The sequence below is a fragment of the Malania oleifera genome, chromosome 4, assembly GCF_029873635.1.
Source record: "Malania oleifera isolate guangnan ecotype guangnan chromosome 4, ASM2987363v1, whole genome shotgun sequence".
Lineage (NCBI taxonomy): Eukaryota > Viridiplantae > Streptophyta > Magnoliopsida > Santalales > Ximeniaceae > Malania > Malania oleifera.
The window spans coordinates 35,470,954-35,495,916 of record NC_080420.1 but is presented as its reverse complement, the minus strand read 5'-3'; the positions used below and the strand labels follow the sequence as shown (position 1 = coordinate 35,495,916).

At 39.4% G+C, this 24,963-nt stretch overlaps 1 long non-coding RNA gene across 1 annotated transcript in view; it reads left to right on the top strand.

The window, feature by feature from the left end:
- Window positions 1-2,964: 2,964 nt before the first annotated feature.
- Window positions 2,965-24,963, top strand: part of LOC131152956 (uncharacterized) — a 56,377-nt gene continuing 34,378 nt past the window's right edge. Inside the window, exon 1 of the long non-coding RNA XR_009136132.1 lies at window positions 2,965-3,941. This is a non-coding gene — a long non-coding RNA (uncharacterized LOC131152956). The remainder of the gene's footprint in view (window positions 3,942-24,963) is intronic.

The following is a 24,963-nucleotide window of genomic DNA, read 5'->3' as shown; positions in this document are numbered from 1 at the left end:
AACAATATTACCCTAAAAAACAATAAATGATTATCATATAGGTTTCTCACATGTTTTGGCACGGCATCATCATTAGTAAATATCACATGGAACTAATGGATGCATTATTGTCCAAAGCAACTCATTAGAGGAAAACTGATGATTTTGATTCAAATATGATATATCACAGACTTCAAGATAAAGAATTATCATGTGCTCATTACCACCGAATCAGTACAGGAGGTCGTGTTAAGATTCACAATCTCATCATCTACTTAATGCAATCGGCTATAGTTGCCACCTACCGGTCATTTAGCTGGAGGTCGGTTTGAAGTGGCATTTTCCTTTTCCTAGGTTCTCCAGACTTCTTTTTAAGCCAACATCTACTTCATGCCATATCTCATGAGGAATAGTCAGTATCTAAAAGCAAGTACAATAAATCCATGGAATGAATTTGCATGCCATATTGAATTCGTTTTCTACAAGCATACAAATTGCCCTATCAATCACCTGTCAAACCCGCCAATCATAGATTTTGTAAATATGCTCTTTGAATTTTTCAATAGAGGTACTTTAACACAAAATACAGGAGGTTAGTAGGTATGAACGGGTCCCAGCTGAAGAGAGGGGGATCTGCCTTGGCTTCTTCTCAACTCAAAGTTCACAATGTTATACTCAAAAATGAAATTTGAGAGTAACTTCAAATTTGGGAGAAGAAAATTTGAGTTTCTCTCTGTCGACTTGTTTGGCAAAATTTCAGCAAACATGGCCGCTCTGATACCATGATGGGTGGAGGGCCTCACTCAATCATGGTTGTGATGAAACATCAATTGATGATTGCACATAATACACTCAAGTCATTTCAAAATAATCTGAACAAAACACAGAGGGAATTCTCAAAAATACCAATTCTCTACTTCATGAGTATTCACCCTCTTACACCACATAGTACATTACAACCACACACACACACATCTATTATAGTAAGGCTAGAACCATTATAATTCAACAAGATGGCTATAAAGTTGGTGAGATTTTGGGAGGTTGTGCCCACTCGGCCCCCCCAAATTCTAACAGCGGTGGGTTTGTAGCCATATCCAGTCAAGTTTAATTTTCAACGGCTATCATTATGGATTATCCGATACGAACCTCCAGAATATGTAACCTTAAATGAGTCGGATATGAATGTAATTTCTTCCTCGATTTAATCGCTAATTCGTAAAGATTATCCAAATTCCGAATATGATTTTCGAGAGGTCTATATTCACAGTCAAATTCGATGTTCAAGTTGCCTTGGCTCTCCAGGTCACGTCCCCATCTGATCATTACAATTAATGGAACATTTCAAAGCTAGTATAGACTAAACTCCAACTGAACTTGATCAACAATACTCAGTTGATCTTGGGTCATCATTGAAAAATTGGGCCCAATTGAATCCATACAATTTGTTTCTCGTGGCAAACTTCATGGATAAAAAATTCTAACTAAAACGATGTACGAGGCTGTCTCATTTAAATCCAAAGTTGGTCACCACGGAGGTGAGCGCTCAAACTATCCCATCTCAATAATATCAAATTCATGATATGATTGATGATAAAAAATATATCCTCTACATAGTTAAATTCACCCATACTCTTGCTTTGAGGGATGCATTTAACAAAAATTTTGATAATATACACATAAAAACAAGAAGTCTACGGGTTCAATGCATTTAGCACATTTGAATCATCCTTTATTAGCACATCGACATACACTACACTTCTACCACCCCCTCGTTGTGGATATTTCGAACTCAATTCTGATATGTAATCATTTTGATCAATGTCTAATCCTTCATATATTTTTCGTTTGAAACTTTATAACTTCATCCTCCTCCTAGCTTGAATAGCCTTCGTTGGTCCAAAACTGTACTCAATGTTAGTCAATTCATATATAATCTCATTGTTAACGTATAATAAAACAATAATTTTATTAGTTGACGAACTTGACACCATTCTAAATTTCTAATATCAAATCTAAGCTCCTTCTCAATTGTATGTAGTAGATTTTTCTATTCGAAATCACAATTTGTCGATTACTATCTTTTGAGTATGGCCCTTCTTATGGAGGGATTCCCCCTCACATTGCTTACAGACAATAAAAGAAATAAAGTCATGAAAAAAATTATTATAAATTATTATTACTTCATAGAAAGTTCTGATGATGAGTTGTGCAGTTCTGATTGGTTGGAGTACAGTTTTTTGCACTGTCTGCTGCCCTCCCAGTCTCTGTAAGTAAAAAGATTCCTATATATATATATATTATTTGTAAGCATTATATTGAGTTCTGTGAGTATTAAACTGTTTGAATAATTCTAAAAACATATAATGTCCATTTAGTTTTTGAAAATAGTTTTTCTTTTATTTTTAGTTAATAAATGAATAACAATAAATAGTTTTAGCACTATTTACTTGGGACTGTTATAGTATACATTCACATGCTTCACACTATATTTATATTAGTATACATTTATATTTTTAATTAAATTAAAAAATTAAATTTATTCTATGTGAAAATTTAACGTAATAAATGATTCTTTGCTCCAAAAGCATTTAATTTATTATTATTATTATAACTAAATAAAAAAAACACAAAATTGAAACAATCCACGTTACAAATTATACTTAAAAAGATTTTTAAAAATGACATACTTTGAATTATTAATAAAATAAATATATATAAAAAATAAATATATAGTAAATCTCGCGACTTGGTCCAACGAGATTTAAATGGTAGTCCAATTCATTTACTGACACAGACAAGCAAATTTTACTAAATCAAACAGCGAAATTACGTCACAATCATTTTAAAAATTATTTTTTAAATAGGTTATTATTTAATATATTTAAAAAATATTAAATAGAAAAATATATATTTTATAGTAGGAGAAATATGGTCTTTCCTTTCTGCTCATCAAATCATGTCTTTCCATAGAGACGAGGAAAGGTCAATGCCCTGCCATCACCACGGCGGAGCAGGTGGGAAAAGAAGTCTGCTTTTTCCAAAGTGCTCTTCTTTTCTAGGCTTTTGGGGAAGTGCGCGCATGAGCAGCTAGCTCCAAGCAGGAAAGGGAACAAGGAAACCACATGGGCCTAGCTCACAATTAACTCACCTAAACCCCCACGCCTATTTTCTTTACTTTCCCATACCTTCCATAATCTATAGAGACTCTTTGCTTATGGACCAAGAACGCAATGGCCCTGCCATGACCGGAAAAGAAATTGCTTTTCCAAGTATAGCTCTTCAGCAAGCTAGCAATGAAGCTGTGGAGAGGAGAGGAGGAAGCTACACGGGACGATTGGTCCGTTAGCGCATAATTAACTTTCCTCTTCCCCAACAACCCCCCGGGGCTCCCTCTACTTTTCCCCTAATTTTCTCTATAAATCAGACCAATGGGCTCCTTCACCATCCATAATCCGGAGAGAGAGATAAAACACCTATTTCAAATTTACACTACAAACGATTGAGTAACCAAAATGAGCGACAACTCGACCGCGTGGAAGACCTTGGCTGCCATTGGAGGGGTTGCTTCCGCCCTGTGGGGTTTGTACAGTCTTGTCTCTGACTCCGGCTCCTCGGGAAAAACGATGAAGGCTCCCGGCAAGGATGGTCGCATCTTCAGAGACGCTTTTGAAAGTAACCCCGCCGGCTACTTCCGCGACCTGCGTGCAAAGAAGTAGATCATTCATGAATCGAAACATCAGAAGCAGAAGGATCCTGCCATGTATATACAGCTAGCGTCGTAGTTTGGTTTTAATCACGAGATGTAATTCTCAAATTATGTCTATTAGTTTTGCATTACTTCGTACTTTATACATATATCTACTCTGTTAATCGGTGATATTATCATGCTAAGCTTCTGCCCTACATGTTATAAGGGCGGGCGTCTCCTATAGCTATGTGCAATTGTAATTGCATTAGAGGTATGGTATCGTATGCATGGCAATCTTCTTTTCTGATCTAAACAATTCAGTGGACCGGCAGTCCTTTTATTGTCACTTCATAATTATATTATACGCTATATCATTTACAGTTTAAACGGACGAAGATGGAGGACACAGAAACAGGATCCAGTACAGGCCATCCTTCTATTTTTCTTATGCTAGGGACAGCCATTCCAAGGGTTGGAACCGCCATTACATCATGTTGCTGATCATTCAAGGCCATCCTATAGGACGTGAATGAATTTTTTGCCCTTTTCAAATAGAAAAACTAATAATAAAAAGCGAAAAAAACATGAAATACGAAGGCCATATGATAAGATTCGTACCTCAGATAAATCCAGGTGTTTGGTGTTCTCTATACTGATATGGGTTATGTTGTTTCCTGTGTCTAATTTTTTGCGGTCTCGGACGCCGAGAGCATGGAAGACTCCGGTAGAAGCCGTGGCATTATGTGCATTTTAAGCAAGCATTTATGCGGAGAAATTCACTTGAATTTTTAGATTTAGTTTTTCAAAACAAAATCATATTCATGGTCTACTGATTCTCGTCATCTCTAATATATGCTCAGAACATCAGTTAGCTTCAAAAATCCTGCCAAGGTCACTCCTTCATTAGCTATGTACAGTAATGATGTCAAACCTTCTTCAGATCATTCCATTCAGACATAGAAAATGGGTGATTGGCCATTGAATTGGATTTTTGATTTTTCTTGCCCACCCCGTTATTATTAGCCCTTCCCTAAATTCTTTAGAATCACGAGATGCATTAATGAGTTGGTTGTATACAGTATTCACAGGCACTTTTTGTAGCCCACTCTTGTATAACTAGCATGCTTAGAAGTCTTTTAAGGAACCAACCGAGCCAATTGTTCTTGAATGTGGGAAATTAAGGCTCTATTTGGTTTATTTATAAAAATATGTTTTTATTTTGTTAAATTTTTTTCTGTTTGGCAAAAAATGAAAATTAGATTTTATGGTTTATAGTTGTTTTTGCAATTTAATGCTTGAAATTTTAATATTCAAGAATTGTGTTTTTGAATTAAATTATTTATTTTATATATTTTTAAATTAAAATTAAAATTAAACGATTATATCTTTTAATATAATTAAAAGAAAAATGTACATAAATTCCAAACAAAAAATAAAGCTAATTACAAAATAATTTTACTATTTATCAATTGTAATGTCCAATAAATTTTTTATTGTAAAGTAAATTGTAAAAGTAAAATAATTATAATAAATAAATTTTTAGTATACTTTTTAATGTGTATATTATTTGTAATTTTATTATTTAAATCATATTTTTTATAATATTTTTTATTAAGTTTTTAATTTGTATTATTTTTTATTTTGTTAACCAAATAGGTTGCTGCTGTTTAGTTTTTAGTTTCTATTTTTTTTTTTTTAGTTTTCGTTTCTTTAATTTTTGACAGTGATACTAAACAATCCCCGAGTTCTCTCTTATTCAACTCCCTTGAACCACTCAGCCATCTCTCCCACACAATGATTATGTCCTGTTAACTTCATGAATAGCAAGTCATTTACCCCGCCTTCTGCCTCTTCAAAATCCTCTACTAAACCATGTTCTTCCTCTAATTCACTAAACTTGGAAAAATGGATAAAAATCCATTAATACGAACAGAATTCGACCCCACTTAAATCGACTCATAACCGATCCGCACATTAAATGATTCGAATATGATTTAAAGTTTTTTTATCCGTCTCTAAATGATTCGGTTTGCGGATTTATGATTTTATCCTATGGATATCCGTCTATCCGTTAACAATTAATGTTTAAATTTATAGATAATTCCATATGCCCATGCTTATTAGGCATGAATTCAATTAGTATAAGCTCTATTGGCCAAAACCTAATCGCACACTCCTAACTTTTGCATTATTGTATGTGCCTCTAAGTTTATCCCATGTCCACATTCAAACTCAAGTCTAAATACTCAATGTTCTCTTGATCAAAACAAAAGTCTCTAAATTCATGTTTTAAAAGTATTTTTAAAATTTTTGTTAGCTGGTGTATACCCAAGAGGAGGGGTGAATTGGGTAATTAAAATTTCCTAAGTTGATTTCAATTCCACAATCAGTAATTCCCAACCTAGGGTATGTCTAAGCACATACCAATACCCCAACAGAATAATACTGAGCAAATATATAAAACTGATGCAACAGACTCAGTATTTTTAAATCATTCACAGTATTTAAAGCATGCACAACATTCATATAGTTATTCAAATATAAACATACATGTGCATAAATTAAATTGTAGAAATATAAAGAGTATAGAGAAAGATAGAGCCGACACAGGATATATTATTGGGGTTTGGCCAACTGTGCCTATGTTCCCGTCTTGACTCACCAACACAAGGATTTCACTAATGCTCACTTAACGGGTGGAGCGGTACAGGTTACAATCAAGTCAATTAACGAGGTTGACCTCAACCTACACCTAATCAGGATGGTGCACCTAATTTTCCTAATCGGGTTTAAGCCAATATCGGATTATTCATAGGACTAGTCTCCCTCTTCCGACCATACGTCGGGAATACAACAGATATGAATAATTTGTGTACAATCAAATGTGCTTCTTACGATAAGCAGACATGTACAACAATATAGCTCAAGATACACTCACGTATGATGTGAAAATAAACTCAGTGTGAGTATGTGATTTTCTTGCTAAAAATAATCCTTAAATAAAAATATATATGCTCAAGGATTTAAATCCTAACAGAATATTTCTCTAAATATATTTTTTCCCAAATAAAGTGCAGGAGAATCTAGGGTTTTAATTTGCTTACAAATGAACTTACAAAATAGTATGTGTGAGTGTAAGTACGATTGCAATAAGACTGTCCTAACACAAGTTATATGTGCTTAAGTCTTTCAAAAATAACTAATATAAATTTTCTCCCCATGATATTTATCAATAAAATATATGAGAGATCCAAGCAGTTAACTCTCAAAAATAAATTTTCACAAACAAAGAACAAGTGAGAGTATAAGCTTTGAAGAAAATAAATGCCCAAGGTTTTAAGTGCTCTCTGTCACACCCTGAACCCGTAAATAGGACCCAGGGTGAATTAGTAACCTAACATGTCCCTGTATCATAAAAATAACAACGATACAGTATTATGAATGAGGGTTTGACCCCATGGGGTTACCAAGAAGCCTATACGCATTTATACACAAATCATAAACGCAGTGGAAAAGGTCATTTTATACATGTACTGTACCATACCAAAGTCTATACAAAACAAAATGGAGTCCATGTCATGCCCCGAACCCAAAAATGGGACCCGAGGGTGAAAATGGAATCTAACATGTCCCTGTATCATACAAATAATTGATAGATACAGTACAAAGGATGAGGGTCCAACCCCATGAGGTTCCCAAGCACCCTAAACACATCCAACACAATCATATACGCAGTGGAAAAAGGGTCATTCTATATATATGTACAATACCATACCAGAGTCGATACAAGAGCATAACACGGGCTCTATAAAAAACATGCAAACGGGTGCCCAAATACATCTCAAAATGGCAACCCACCAAAAATAGTCCTAGCACTTACCCAAGCGCTAACCGTAGTACTCCAACCACTACGCTCCCTATACCAGGACACTAGTTCCGGTTACTCGAACGACCTGTAAAAATGTACGTATAGTAGGGGTGAGACACCTCTCAGTAAGGAAGAACACATGTTATATAGGTGTGTGGCATTTGAGTGCTATTATGATGCAACATACACACAGTTAAATGCATTCCAGTACTAATTTACACAGTGCATACACGCATACATACATATACACATGATCAATAATCCCGGTGTCGTCACACCCTTTGACCCGAAGCCGGCCTGCGGCATACGATGTTGGCCCGTAGGCAACCCGCGAACACGGCGCCACCGGCACATGGCTAGTCCCCGACTCCCATGGCATCGTACTGGTGCTAACTGGTGGATCCACACCCTTTGGCCTGATCTGCCAGTATAGGCTCACGCCCTCCGATATAGAGCCGAACACTCTTGCCTACGTGGCAGGCGATAAACACATGCCCTCAGATATAAAGTCTGACACTCTTAGTACCTGGAACAATTCGGAACCCGTTTCTACTAGCATTTCAATAGTCACACACACATACATACTCATGTAACCAAACAAATCACACCCATTTGGTAATCTAAATCACGGTTTTCCAAAAAAAATACAATTTAAACAAGTCAAGGTACGGTCATCCCAATAACATAGTATAAATCAACATATACGTTCGGTTTTCAACAAAACTAGGGATGCTACCCATCGCCCCCTTTTTCCCAAAACTGTAATAATGAAAAACCCATAGTTTTCCCTATTAGATCCCCCCAAATGAGTAGCCAAAACACACACAGGACCGTGAACCATAGTTCCACCGAGTCCAGTTTCAAAAATAATAAATATAAACATAGTTCCCCTTACCTTTTCCCCGAATAGTCAATCCCGAACTCCAAGGCCCCTAAACAGCGAATTGAGTTCCAAAACCTACAAATCACAGTACAAAATATGCTCACAAGACATTTTCCTACAAAACTACCAGATTAGAAATGAAAACTAAGTCTTACCTCGATTTTTCGCAAAACCCAAAAATCTCCGAAATGAGATTCCGATCTGTAGAAATTGTAGAGAATCCTTCCACGATCTTCATGGTAACTTCATATTTTCGATTCCATCAATGATCGGCGAAGAAATCTAGAGAGAGAGAGATAGTAGGGAGAGTTCTAGAGAGAGAGATATATATGTTTGAAGTTTCTTAGTGAAGAAGAAATGAAATTTGATATTTATAACCCTTTGACCCGGGCAACTTCGTCGACGAAATGGTGCACTCGTCGACGAATCTTCCATTGCCTTCATCGACAAATCGGTGGCCTCGGCGACGAGTCTGGGATCTCTGGTTTTTCCGAGACACCTCGACTTCTCCTTGTCGACGAGTCTCTAAATTTCATCAAAGAGAAGAACAAAGGCTTCGTCGACGAGGCCTGCTCTTCTTCCAAAATGTCCCTCTCTTGTTTATTTAAACCCACTTATCAAGGTTCGGGTTCTTACAATCTCCCCTCCTTACAAAAATTTTGTCCTCAAAATTTGTCATCTCTCATTCACAAACTCATACATACAATTAAATAAGTAGACACAACTCAAGCGAAAACTAGCAACCACTATAGCATAGTCTCATCATAAAAATTCACATACATACCTTCACTTATGGCGAAGTAATACCGTGGTTACATATACCACTGTCTCAGGAGTTCACAATACACACACACTCCCGACGACTAACCACTTATCCCAACCCACAGTAGCATCATGTACAAGTACTTAAAACAACTGTGGATACTTCTGGCATAATTTCATTTCCATTTCCCAAGAAGTTTCGTCAACCTCGTGGTTTCACTGCAATACCTTCACTAACGGTATTTCTTTGGTACGAAACTTCTGAACTTTACGGTCCAGAACCTAAACAGGTATCTCCTCATACGCTAAAGTATCCCCAATTTCCAATTCATCATAACTAATAACATGTGAAGGATCCAACACGTACCTTCTCAACATGGATACGTGAAACACATCATGGACCCTCAAAAGTGCTGGAGGTAATGCAATCCTATAGGCTACTGGACCCACTCGCTCAAGTACCTTGAATGGTCCGATATACCTCAGGCTTAGCTTGCCCTTCCTCTCAAATCTCATCACCCCTTTCATCGAAGCAATACGCAAAAATACCTTACCTCCCACTTTGAACTCTAACTCACGGCAGTGAACATCTGCATAACTCTTTTGTCAACTCTAAGCTGATCTAATCCTCTCCCGGATCAATCCCACCTTCTCAAACGCCTGTTGTATAAGTTCAGGTCCTAACACCAGATGTTCACCAACCTCATCTCAACACAAAGAAGATTGACACCTCCAACCATACAAAGCCTCAAACGGTGCCATCCCGATACTAGACTGGAAGCTGTTATTATAAGCGAACTCTACAAGTGGCATAAACTATATCCAGCTCTCGCCGAAGTCTAACACACAAGCTCGCAACATATCTTCCAAAATCTATATCATCCTCTCCAACTGTCCATCAGTATGAGGGTGGAATGTTGTACTGAAAGTAAGCTTCGTCCCCAATGCCTCCTGCAAGCTCACCCAGAATCGGGAAGTAAACCTCGAATCTCGATCTGATACAATGGATACCGGTACTCCGTGAATTCTCACAATCTCATGCACATACAAATATGCTAGCCTACACAAAGGATAGCTAACTTTCATCGGTAGGAAATGGGCAGATTTCGTTAATATATCCACGATCACCCAAATAGCATTTTGCCCATGAAGTACTTGTGGCAATCCGGTCACAAAATCCATGGAAATATGCTCCCATTTCCACCCTGGAATAGGCAAAGGCTGCAACGGCCCTGCTAGCCTCTGATGTTTAGTTTTCACTTGCTGACACGTCAAACACTGCTCCATGAACTGAGCAATCTGCCTCTTCATACCAGACCACTAGAAGGTCTCATTCAAGTCTCGATACATCTTTGTACTACCAGGATGTATCATATACAAAGAACGATGCGCCTCCTCTAGAATCGTCCTTCTGATCTCATCATTATTGGGAACACACAACCTGGTCCCAAACCTCAACACACCTCCCTCAGAGATGTTAAACTCCATAGCCAAACCTTGTTGTACCTTTTCCCTAACCTCTACCAACTCTACATCACTAGCCTACGCGGCTTTTATACGCACATATAAAGTTGGCTGAACCACGAAACCAGTAAGATAAGCCTGATGATTACCAACTACCAACTCTGTACCTGAGCTCTTTAAATCCCATCTGATGTGACATTGAGTTACAATTGCAGATACAGTTGTAGGCTCTGACTTCCGAAATAACGAATCAGCTACCACATTAGCCTTTCCCGGATGATAACTGATCATGCAACCATAGTCCTTGATCAACTCTAGCCACCGTCTATGCCTCATATTCAACTCCTTCTGCGTGAAGAAATACCTGAGGCTCTTATGGTCGGTGACAATCTCACACTGTACCCCGTACAAATAGTGTCACCAGATCTTCAGTGCATATACCACAGCAGCCAATTCCAAATCATGTGTAGGGTAATTCTTCTCGTACTCTTTCAATTGTCGAGAAGCATACGCCACTGCCTTACCTTGTTGCATAAGAACACATCTCAGACCTTTCAGAGACGCGTCGCTATAAATCACAAACCCACCATCCCCCGAAGGAATGGTCAACACTGGAGCAGTAACCAGATGGTGCTTCCAATCCTGAAAGCACTGCTTGCAATCACTGGTCCACTCAAACTGGACTCCCTTCCTGGTCAATCGTGTTAGAGGTCCAGAAAGTTTAGAGAAACCCTCTATGAACCGACGATAGTAACCTGCCAATCCTAGAAAACTCCAAACCTCCTGCACATTCTTCGGCCATTCCCAATCAGCCACAGCTTCAATCTTGCTAGGATCAACTGATATACCCTCACCAGTCACCACATGGCCTAAGAACGCAATCTGACTCAACCAAAATTCACACTTCTTCAACTTAGCATACAGCTTCTTCTCCCGCAGAATCTGTAGTACTAACCTCAAATGATCCACATGCTCTTTCGAACTCCTCGAGTATACCGGAATGTCATCAATGAACATCACCACGAATCGATCCAAGTACTCATGGAAAACCATGTTCATTAGATCCATGAACACCGCTAGAGCATTTGTCAACCCAAAAGGCATGACCAAAAACTCATAATGGCCATATCTGGTGCGGAAAGTCGTTTTTGCTACATCCTCCGATTTGACCCTCACCTGATGATATCCTGACCGAAAATCGATCTTCCAAAAGACCCGCGTCCCCTACAACTGGTCAAAGAGATCATCTATACGAGGTAAAGGTTAGCGATTCTTCACAGTTACCTTGTTAATCTCACGGTAATCAATGCACATCCGCATCAACCCTTCCTTCTTCTTCACAAACAATACTGGAGCTCCCCAGGGCGAAACACTAGGTCGAATGAATCCCCTATCCAGTAATTCCTACAACTGCTCCTTTAGCTCTCGAAGTTCTGCTAGAGCCATCCAGTATGGAGCTTTAGAGATCAGTGCCTTATCGGGCAGCAACTCTATCGCAAACTCCACCTCACGATCAGGAGGTAAACCGAGTAAATCATCTGGAAACACATCCGGTAACTTGCTGACTACTCGAATGTCCTTGAGTCTCAACTTATCCTGCGGCGGTTCCTTCATAGAAGCTAGGTACCCCTAACATCCGTCCAAGAGTAGCCTCCTCACCCGTAGTGCCGACAGAATCTTTGGCGCCGAATGCACACACAATCCCACGAATTCATAATCATGTTCCCTAGGTGGTCTAAACACTACTACCTTCCTATGACAGTCGATTACAGCATAACTGGAGAACAACCAATCCATCCCCAGAATGATATCGAACCCCGACATGTCATATGCCATAATATTTACTGGCAGCATCTTTCCATGAATTTCCACTGGGCACGCTACCATCATCTTCCTATAGAAAGATACACTCCCCGATGGCATAGTAACAGATAACACCTCATTCATGTCACGAGTCTCAACCCCACACCATCCCACAAAATTTACAGACACAAAGGGATGGGTTGCACCCGAATGAAACAAAATAGAAGCCTTACTTGAAAGCAATAATAATTTACCTGTCACCACGTTCCATGTCTGCTCAGCGTCCGCTGGAGTAAGAGAATATACTCTGGTCGGAGCTGTATTCGTCTGAACGGTTCCCCGAGGTATCTGATTACTCCTTCGGTTCCCACTGAATGCAGGCACATCCTACCTCGGTGCACGACAATCACGAGATAAGTGGCCTGGCTGGCCACAGTTGTAACAGTTACCCCTAAGTGACTGGCACTCACCCTCGTGCCACCTGTGGCATCTGGTACAAGGACCACTAGTCTGGCTCATCTGAGAATACTGGCACTCGGTATTCTGACGGTAACCCGAGCCCTTGCTCCTTTTTTTTCGCTATCCTTGTCGAGATCATGTCTGAGAAACAAAAGGTAATGTCCTCTTCCTCGATTCTTGATCCACCTCATCCTCTCGGATACTGGTTTCAATCACCGTGGCTTTATCCACCAACACCAAGAACTCACAGATCTGAAGCATACCCACCAGTCTGCGGATATCCTTCCTTAGGCCCTTCTCGAACCTCCGCGTCTTCTCATACTCACTCGAGATCAAACATGGTGCAAAGTGGGGCAGCTCTATGTATCGACCCGCATACCCCTACACTGTCAAACTCCCCTAAATTAGAGCAGAAAACTCATCTGCCTTCGCATCATGTACAGAAGCCTGGAAGTATCTGTCGAAGAACACTTCCTTGAAACGGCTCCACGTCATCTCCTTAGGACCACCCCTGCACCGTCATATCTCCCTATAATAGAGTAGAAAACTCATCCGCATTCACATCACGAGTGGAGGCCGGAAAGTATCTCTCAAAGAACACCTCCTTAAAATGGCTCCAAGACATCGTTGAAACACCGGCTCTCTGCCTTTCCAGCAGATTCACGGCAGTCCACCAACGCCCCACCTCCCCAGACAACTGGAAGGTAGTGTATAGGACTCTCTACTCATCGGTATAGTGGAGAACTTCCAGAATCCTCTCGGTCTTCTTGACCCAGTCCTCTGCTATAATCAAGTCGGGTCCCCCTGCAAACGTTGGCGGGTGCATGCGTGTGAACCTCTCAATGGTACACCCCACAGCAGTAGGAGAGTGTTCGCGTCTCCTGACACTCTGCCCAATTTCTCACATAACATGTCTCGTTAAACCCCGAGTTACTGACGGAGAATCGTCATCGGCAGTCTCCTCAAAACTACTCCCCAAGTTATTATCCTTGGGCTCCATTCTGAAACAAAATAGGAATCGGTTAGGACTCCTATATCACAAATGGTTAACACAATAATTAACACACATAATCATGTTAAATTCCCTCTCACAGGCCTAGGTCTATCCTATCACATCGATGCGAAAGTCGTCAATGGTTTTCCTTGATTTTACTGGAATCGTCATTCTAGAAAAAAACATAGAACACCACCAACGAATCCCTGTCTAGCAACAAAACAATCCTCGACCTACTCTACCCATTTCCTTCCTCCTATACTTTTGTATGTACACATAGCTACACCTAACCAAGTCTACAAGACCTAACAACCTACTTAGCTCTGATACCAAGCTATCACGCTCCGAACCTGGAAATAGGACCCAGGGGTGAATTAGTAACCTAACATGTCTCTGTATCATACAAATAACAACAATACAGCATAATGAATGAGGATCCGACCCAGTGGGGTTACTAGGCACCCTATACGCTTTTATACACAAGTCATAAACACAGCAGAAAAGGTCATTCTATACACGTACTGTACCATATCAGAGTCTATAGAAAACAAAACGGAGTCTAGGCTCCATACATACAAAACATACATCCGGGTGCCAATATACCCCAAAACGGAAACGTGTGAAGCAAAGTCTTAGCACTTACCCAAGTGCTACCCGCAGTACACCGGCCACTACACTCCCAACTCTAGGATGCTAGTTCCAGTTACTCGAAGAACCTATAAAAATGTACGTACAAGAGAGGTGAGACACCTCTCAGTAAGGAAGAATGCAGGTTATATCGGTGTGGCATTTGAGTGTTATCATGATGCAACACATATACAGTTAAATGCAATTCCAGTATTAATTTCACAACTGTGCATATACACACACACACATGATCAAGCAATCCCAATGTCATCACGGCCTTCGGCCCAAAGCTAGCCTGCGACATACGGCGTTGGCCCGTAGCCAACCCACAAAAGACGGCGCCACCGGCACATGGCTAGTCCCAGACTCCCATGGCATCGTGTCGGTGCTAAACTGGTGATCCACACCCTTCAGTGCTCAGCCGATATAGGCTCACGCTGTCATGCCCCGCACCCCGAAATGGGACCCAAAGGTGAGAATGTTACCTAACCTATCCTTATATCATACAAATTATCACAGATATAGTATAATGGATGAGGGTCCGACCCCGTGGGGTTCCCAGGAACCCTAAATACATCCAACCACAATCATATACGCAACGGAAAAATTAATTCTATATCAACATATCACCATACCAGAGTCTATACAAGAGCAGAATATGATTCTAACAAAACGTACAAACTGGGTCCCCAAATACAACTCAAAATGGCAACCCAACAGACTACAGTCCTAGCACTTACCCAAGCGCTAACGCAGTACACCGGCCATTACGCTCCCTACACCAGGACTCTAGTTCCGGTTACTTGAAGGACTTGTAAAAATTGTACGTACAGCAAGGGTGAGACACCTTTCAGTAAGGAAGAACACAGGTTATATCGGTGCGTGACATTTGAGTGTTATCATGGCAAAAACATACATGCAGTTAAATGGAATCCAGTACTAATTTACACAGTGCATACACGCACATATATGGAGGCCATTTATACGCAGCCCCATCACAATACACACATATGATCAATAACCCGGTGTCATCACACCCTTCGGCCCGAAGCCGGTTCGCGACAATTTGGCATTGACCTGGAGCCAACCCACGAAGCACGGCACCACCGGCACATGGCTAGTCCTCGACTCCCATGGCACCATATTAGCTCTAAATAATGGATCCATACCCTTCGGTCTGATCTACCGGAATAGGCTCACGCCCTTGGATATAGAGCCGGTCACTTTTGCCTACGTGGCAGATGATAAACACATACCCTCGGATATAGAGCCGGACACTCTCAGTACCTGGACTCATTTTGGAACTATGTTTCTATCAGCCATTCCGTAATCACACACACATGCATGCTCATATAACCAAAAAAACCACACTTATTTGGTAATATAAATCATGGTTTTTCAAACGAATATAGTTTAAACAAATTCAAGGCACAGCCATCCCAATATCACAGTATAAAGCACACATATACTCGGTTTTCAACAAAACCCGGAATTCAACCCGTCGCCCCCTTTTTCCCAAAACTGAAATAATGAAAACTCATAGTTTTCCCCATTAGATCCCCCCAAATGAGTAGCCAAAACACACACAGGACCGTGGACTACTGTTCCACCAAGTCTGATTTTAAAAATAACCCAAATAACACAGTTTCCCCTTACCTTAACCTCGTAAGCAAATCCAGACTCCTAAACAGTGAACCGAATTCCAAAACCTACAAATTACAGGGCAGAATATGTTCACAAGAGAGTTACCTACAAGACTATCGAATCAGAATTAAAAATCGAGCCTTACCTCAATTTTTTGCCAAAACCCAAAAACCTATGAAACGAGATTTCAATCCGTAGAAGTTGTAGAGAATCCTTCCACGATCATCGTGGTAACTTTCATTTCCTGATTCTATCAACGATCGGTGAAGAAATCTAGAGAGAATGAGAGTAAGGAGAGTTTAGAGAGAGAGAGAGAGAGAGAGAGAGAGAGAGAGATTTTTCCAAGTTACTTAGTGAAGAAGTAATAGAAATTTCTTTTTATAGCCCTTTGACCTAGCCCAATTTCGTCGATGGAATGGTATCTTCGTTGACGAATCTTTCACTAAATTCATTGACGAATTGATGGCCTCGTCGACGAATCCTGATATTTCCCAATCTTCGAAACTCTTCGGCTTCTCCTCATCGACGAGTCTTTGAATTTCATCGACAAGAAAAGCACACATTTCATTGACGAAGCCTGGAAAATTCCAATTTTTTGCCCCTCTCTTAATACTTAAATCCAGTTATCACGGTTCGGGTTCTTACGCACGCCCTCGGATAGACAGCTGGACACTCTTGCCTACATGGTAGGCGATAAACACACGCCCTCGGATATAGAGCCGGACACTCTTTCATACTTGGAACAATTTGGAACCTAGTTCCTACTGCATTTCAACAAAACACAACCATGCATGCTCATATAACCAAACAAACCACACCCATTTGGTAATCTAAAATCATGGTTTTCCAAACACATACAGTTTAAACAAGTCAAGGCATGGTCATCCCTATAGCACAGTATAAATCAACATATACATTCAGTTTTCAACAAAACCAGGGATGCAGCCCATCACCCCATTTTTCCAAAAACTGTAATTTTGAAAAACCCATAGTTTTCCCTGTTAGATCCCCCCAAATGAGTAGCCAAAACACACACAGGACCATGAACCACAGTTATACCAAGTCGGATTTCAAAAATAACTGACATAAACAGATTCCCCTTACATTTTCCCCAAATGACCAATCCCGAACTCTACGACTCCTAAACAGCGAACCGAGTTCTCAAAATCTACAAAACACAGTACAAAAATACTCACGACTCCGTCTTCTACCAAACTACCAAATCAAAAAATAAAATCGAGCCTTACCTCGAATTTAAGTTGAAACCCAAAAATCTCCGAAATGAGATTTTGATCCGTAGGTTTTGTAGAGAATCCTTCCCTGATCCTTGTGGTAACATCAGATCTTCAATTCCAGCGACGTACGACGAAGAAATCTAGAGAGAGAGAGAGAGAGAGAGAGAAGTTATTTGAGATTTCTTAGTGATTAAGCAAAGGAAATTGATATTTATTGCCCTTGACTCTGTAGCCTTCATCGACGAATGGCGTCCTCATCGATGAGGTCATATAGACAGCTCGTCGAGGAAATGGTTGCCTCGTCGATGAGCCTGGAATTCTTGGTTTCCCAAAATCTCTCGGCTTCTCCTCATCGATGAACCTCTCAACTTCGTCAATGAAAAATAAAAGGCATTCGTCGACAAGATCTGGCTTCGTCAACTAAGTATGCTCAATTTCCAATTTTACCCCTCTCTTAAATATGTAAACCCCACCTATCATGGTTCGGGTTCTTACACTCTCTTTCAAAATGATTTTTCAAAGATATGTAAAAGAGAGAGAAAGTATGAGTAGTATACTTTTAAAAATATTGAACGAATATGACCAAAATGAATATAAAAATTTGAGATAAAATTTTCTTAATGATTTTGCTAAACTACTACTAATTAAGACAAATGAAGGAGTATATATAGACTTGGGGAAAAATATGACCGTTAGGGACATAGAGGTCATTTTAGAAAAATATTAATGATGTTTAATTAATGATGGTTCGGTCGACCGTGGTGCCTAGTTCGGTCGACTAGGGAGAATTTGAACTACGAGTTCGATCGACCAAACTTGAGGCAATTTCTGATCTTCGAGGTTTGGTTGACCAAGCTCTTTTGAACTTGAAGGTTTGGTCAACCAGAGCACTGGGACATCCCCCAAGGTGGTTCAGTCGACCAAAATGTTGCAACTCATTTCTAGTCGGTTGACCGAAGAGTCAACTTATTGACCCTGGGGAGGTTCGGTCGAACAGGACGTTAGAGTACATTCCTGGTCTGTAATGACATGTAGGAATTATATTATTTAAATAATAAAAGAAGGGGAAAAGGAAAAAAGGAAAATAGGGCCTCGTCGACGAATTCAGGGGGTTCGTCGATGATAGAGCATGAGGGGCTCGTTGATGAGGTAGCGTTTCGTCGATGAGAAAGTACCGAGAGGATGTTTTGGGCATTTCTGAATTCCATCAACGAGGGAGGAGTTCATCGACGAACGTCCTTCTTGACCTCGTCAACGAGGTGACGTGACTCATCAATGAAGGCCAGTGTATAAATAGGCAAACCTTCATTTTATAGCCGAAAACCCTGCGGGAATCTCTCTCTCACTACTCATTTCGTATCCCCTTACTTCTCTCTAATATTTCGGGCCAATATTTTACAAAATCGATGATCCAAAGCCCCCACGACACTCCTGAGGAAGTTCTTTGCAAATCTACTGGAGTGGATCGTTGGTGGACCTAGTTCGAAATTCATCCCAAATCCAGCGTAAGACTTTCTACTCAATTTTTGACTTTACGATAGTTGTAGAAAGCGTAGTATGCATAGAAATACTGAAATTATGTTCCGCGAAATATCATTTTCAGGGTGTTGAATGGGGAACCCTGCGGGTACGGGACTGTTTATTTTAGCGGCTTCTCAGGAATCAGGTAAGGGGATAAACTAAGCTAGATGTTTATGAAAATGTAAGTATAATTTTATAGCATTTGATTTAAAAAAAATGTATGTATATAAATATGTATTATGTTTGAAAATACTGCTAAAACTGATGAATAATTTTGATTATTTGTAAAACCCATTATGTGTGACATGAGTAGAATTTATGATAAATTACTATTTTCTGGTAACAAGATAATATTATGGATATGATTTGCCAGCGTATGGGCCAAGCTATGGATATGATTTGTCGGCGTACGGGCCGAGCTATGGTAAAATATGAAATGTCGACATATAGGCTGATGATTTTCATGATATATAAATATACAAAATGATGCAATAATATTGATTTGACAGTTAATAATATGAAATATCCATGTATGACAATTTAATTATATGTTATATGTTATCAGAACCTGTTTGGCTTGGTTTAGGCTAGCACGTGCACGGTACCATTGCTATGTGTTCATGAACATCATGATATTGTGTTAACGCTACTGTACGAAGTAGCATGGGGACGGATATTCGATGTGGTTTTTAAGAAGTGTGGACGCCCCTGGTGTACGGACTAGGTCTGGCAAACCCATCGTACTTACAGATTGTACTTTTGACTTGGCAATGGTCGACCAACCATTGTCGGGTTCCGCCTTCGGGCCACCAGTCCAGTCATGTGGGGGTAATACATGACAACAGCCAGCTAACTTACCAGGATTGTTTTCTTATTATTATTATTATTATATGAGATGGATTATGCTTAAGAAATCTTGTATATTATGCTATGCTATGATTATACATGTTTTTTCGATAAATGATACATACAGTTTTACTAGTTATGTTTGTGTATATGATTATATGTATATCATAGAAAAGCTCGTGTTGTCACACACTAGTATTAGTTTATTTCCCTTACTGAGAGGTGTCTCACCCAAAATTATATGAACTTTTCAAGAGCCCCTGCTAGGAGAGCGGATAAAGCTCCGCTGAGGTAGTTATTACTGATCTGCTCTTTCTAAAGGGTAAATATTTGATAGGGTCAGATGGATTTTGTGGAAAGTGACCCTAGGTCTCTTTTGGGGTTGTGTATATACAAATACAATGGATGTAGTAACTCTGGTATTGTGATGAGTGATGTTGGATACATGGCATTACATAATGTGTATAATTTTATGTTTTCTGCTACTTAGGCTTTTGTGCTATTTTCTTATGTATCCCCGGTACCCATGAGTTCAGGTTGATTATGATCTACTGGATTTACTATATTGGTTTTATTATAAAAGGGAAAAAAAGTGTGAAAATTAAGCAGGTCGTTATATGCTCGGTCAACCGACTAGTCAAAATTTTGACCTTTGGGAACTTCAGTCGACCGAAGCTCTCTATATGTTTGGGTTCGGTTGACCGAACACACCAAACTTGCGCAATTCAGCCCTATTCTTCTTATGAAGTCACCCCTATTCACATGATAATTGATTCTAAGACTATGAGAACTTTTAATGTGATAATTTGGGACCCAAAGTCAGTCTATGATCTTTTAGTTTTTTTAATTTGACCCAAAAATCTTGCGTCGGTCGACTATAAACTTTGTTTTAGCCCTAATCTTTAACACAAACCAGTTAGTTGTCTAAGAAATGAGTTTTTGTGTAAAGTGCTGGTCTCTAGGGTTTGTCTATGGTCTTTCTGAACTATCCATTCACATCATGAATGCAATACATTATTACATACTAGAATATAAAAACAAATGCAATTACAATAGAAAGTGTACATCTTCTTCTGTCTTGTTCTTCAATTCCATGGAATGCGCCAAAATTGATGTAATCTTTAAGTTCCTACTGGCTTCCATTTTTTGATATCTTATATTTGTGTTGAAATGAAAATCTGTTCAAACACTAAATGCACACATAAGATACTGGTAGTTTGTCAGTGTAAAAACCCAAAAAGAGATATAAAAGATTAGTGGATTGATTTCCAAAATAATAATAATAATAATAATAATAATAATAATAATAATAATAATAATAATAATAATAATAATAATAATTAATCGAATTTAAAAGAAAAAGAAAAAAAATTAATTAAAATTTATTTTTATTTTATTAATAAAATATATTATTATTAATATTAATTATATATATTATTATTATTTTATTTATATAAATATATATATATATATATATATATATATATATATATATTACATCACCTGAAGCTTAAGGAAGCTTTAGGTGATTTTGAAATTGGCGCAACACCCCCCCCCCCCAATCTTCTATCTTCTTCTTCTTTTATTATTTTTTTTTCTTTTCTCTACTATTCTCCTGCAACTCTCTGAACTCTCTCTCTCTCTCTCTCTCTCCTCACGTTCTCTCTCCCTCTCTCCTTGATTTCGTGACGAATTTTCGCCTGATCGAAAATCCGAAGATACCACTGGACTCCATTCGCCGCTGCCATCATTTCTACCGGAGCAGATCGGTGGTAGGAGTTCCCTAGGGTAAGTCATTTCCCCCTTTTTCTTTAATTTATTGCAAAATATAAGCTCAATTGACGAACGGACATCACCACGAGAATCTAGAGATGATTCTCTACAAGTCTAGTGGGACGGAATTCTTATGGGGGTGTCGGGCCAAAACCCCAAATTTGGGGTGCGGCGATTATTAAGGGTCTTATTTTTAATTAATTAGCATTAATTTAGAAATGCTAAAATATTAAGCATCTGAGACTGAAGTAGGATTTTTGAAATTTAGGGCTCGGGTGAGCGCCGCGTGTGTAATTTTGCGACCCGCAGGCAAAATTTGAAAAATTAAGTAGGGATATTAAATAATAGTTTAATTATTAATTTGAGGTATATGGAGCCTAAGGAAGGCTAGATGAGTATTATTTTGGAGAAATAGATTAATTAATCTAGGGAAAAATGTAAATTTCAGAAGTTGAATTTCGGGCGCTAAGGGTGTAGGATTTGGGTCCTAAGGAATTTCGCAATAGCCAGGTAAGGGAATAAACTAAAGCAGTAATTTTTCATACAAATTATTATTGATTATGTGTAAATTTATTTTCAGAAAAGCATATGTTATATTGTGTATTATGAATAAAATGTACGATTGGGAAAATACTACTACGATGATTAAAATGTATATGTATGTATGAGATGTAAGTAATTCACGATTTTAGAATATGAAGTATGACTTTTAACAGCATATGTGTGGCATGAATATTATTTTGTGTGAAATGTATTATGATGTGAAAGATTTTACGAACAAAGCATGATTTCAGGTATTATGAAAATATGAGTTATGTTATGATGGTTTTGACGATTATGTGATAAATGATATATTTTCAGAATATATATACCTGAAACAATTTTGGCGCGAGGCCATATATTTATGTTATCGGCACGAGGCCGTATTTATGTTTTTAGCGCGACGCCATATATTTATGTTATCGGCACGAGGCCGTATTTATATTATCGGCACAAGGCCGTATGTATGTTATTTGCGTGATGCCACGTATTTATGTTTTTGGCACGAGGCCGTAATTACTCTATTTTCGGCACGAGGCCGTAATGATGTTATATATATGATCATGTATTATATGTTATCACCACCAGGATGTTAGTTTAGTTCAGTTCAGGGGCTCGGTACCGTAGCTATATGTGTAGATCAGATATTTACGTCAGATTAGTGCTAACCATCCCATGAGGGGATGAGAGATGGATAGTCGATGTGGCTTTCAGTAGAGTGTGGAAGTCCACCTGGCAGTCCGGACCAAGGTGTGGCGGGCTCATCGTACTTATAGACATATTTGATTCGGCAGTGGTCGGCCAGCCATTGTCGGGTCCCGCCTTCGGGCTGCACAACTCGTTATGGGGGGTAATACATGACACCAGCTAGCTAGTCATCCTGGGTTTGTTTTCAGTACTACAGTTATAACAGATGATTTTATGTATGTTATGATTTATTAACAGATGTGAAAATATATGTTTACCCAGTACGATATGATGATGTTTATAGAATTATGAAATGTACTGTATACGTACAAATGCATTAAATATTCATGTTACCACACAGCTGTATTTAGTTTATTTTCCCTAACTGAGAAGTGTCTCACCCCCGAACATTAAATGATTTTCAAGAAATCCAGTGAGACCGGCGGTCTAGAGCCGCCATTGAGTGATTGGAGCTTCCCTACTAGATGGGTAAGCATTGAACTAGGATCGGGAGTTTTTGTTATTTAATCCTAGTGTTATTTTGATTTTTGGAGGTTGTATATCATAATAGTATTTTGATGTTATAGAAAGCTCTGGTATTATGTTTTATGATTGGATGTTTGAGATTTTATGTTTACTGCTGCTAGGTTTTCCGCTGTGTTTGACAGGTGTCCCCGCTACCCACGGGTTCGGGTTGACCATTTTATTTATTATGATAATTTATGTTAAGAAATTGAGTGGCGTTACATTTGGTATCAAAGCCTAGGATACTAGGTTCTGTAGACTCTAAAGTGCAGCAGTAATAATACCAGAGTATAGGATAAGAGAATTTGAGGTATGGTTTTGTGGTCTAGATACAGGACTTCCGTGGTGGTTTGTATGATTTTCTTGGGTTGACGATTTCAGGAAATTCATTGTAAACTATTGTCGGGTTGGGTATCTAGATTTCAGGATTGAACCTTGAATTAAGATCAAGAGTGACGAGTTAATTAGGAAAATATACCATATGAGTTGAGTGATATGTATAAAGAAAGATGTTTTGAGTTAAGATATTTCTTCTTTCAGGATGGACCATAGTGGAAATAGTGCCCACGCCAGTGGGAGTGAGGGTGCTGGACCCTCAGGCGCTGCGGGTAGTGATTCAGATGCAGTCTTACGCAGCTTAGCACAGCTGGCAGAAATTGCCAGGAGTTTGAGAGAACAGGGTGGTCCGTCTGTAGGCCACGGTTGTACGATTGAGAAGTTCATAAATATGAATCCTCTAGCTTTCTCAGGGGGAACGGATCCTGCAGTCGCTGAGAATTGGGTGCAGGAGATGGAGAAAATATTTGCAGTGCTGCAGTGTTCAGAGGAGCAGAAGGTGCTGTTTGCCACCTATAGACTGACTGGAGAGGCCGAGAGGTGGTGGTCGGCGATGAGAGTATTAGAGCAGCAGAGGACTATACCTGTAGAGATGACGTGGGAGCGATTTAGAGAGATATTCTTCGACAGGTATTTTCCAGCCTTTTCCAGGGAGGCTAAGATTACAGAGTTCCTGAATCTGAAGTAGGGACAGCTGTCAGTACAGCAGTATGCGGCGAGGTTCATCGAGCTATCTCACTTCGCCCCGTACATTATTCCAAATGAGGCAAAGAAGGTACGACAGTTTGAAAGAGGCTTAAGGAGAGAATTTTATAAGCAAGTATCGATTCTGAAGTTGCAAGATTTTACTGAATTAGTGGATAGAACCACTATAGCAGAGACTGGAGAGCGATTGGAGGCTGAGCAGCAGAGGCAGAAGAAGAGGTCCATACCTTCTGGTTTCCAGCAGGGAGTTGGCCGTGCCGCGTGGAAGAGAGGTGGCTATTATAGGAACCAGAGACAGAAGACAGGGAATCATGGTTTCCAGGGTGTGCAGTCATCTCCAGCTTGCCCATCTTGCTAGAAGAGATACCTGAGAGAGTGTCGTGTTGGGCGAGGTGTCTGCTACAGGTGCGGGGAGTCAAGACATATAATGAGGGAGTGTCCGACATAGACTAATACTGCTCCTAGACCTACACGAGGAGGTTACCAGGCACCACGAGGAGGCCAGCAGAGGAATACGGCCCTAGCCAGAGTTTTCGCTTTGACGCCAGGAGATGCTGAGGTAGCAGGAGATGTGGTGACAGGTACTGTTTCAATACTGTCATTTAAAGCTACCGTTTTGTT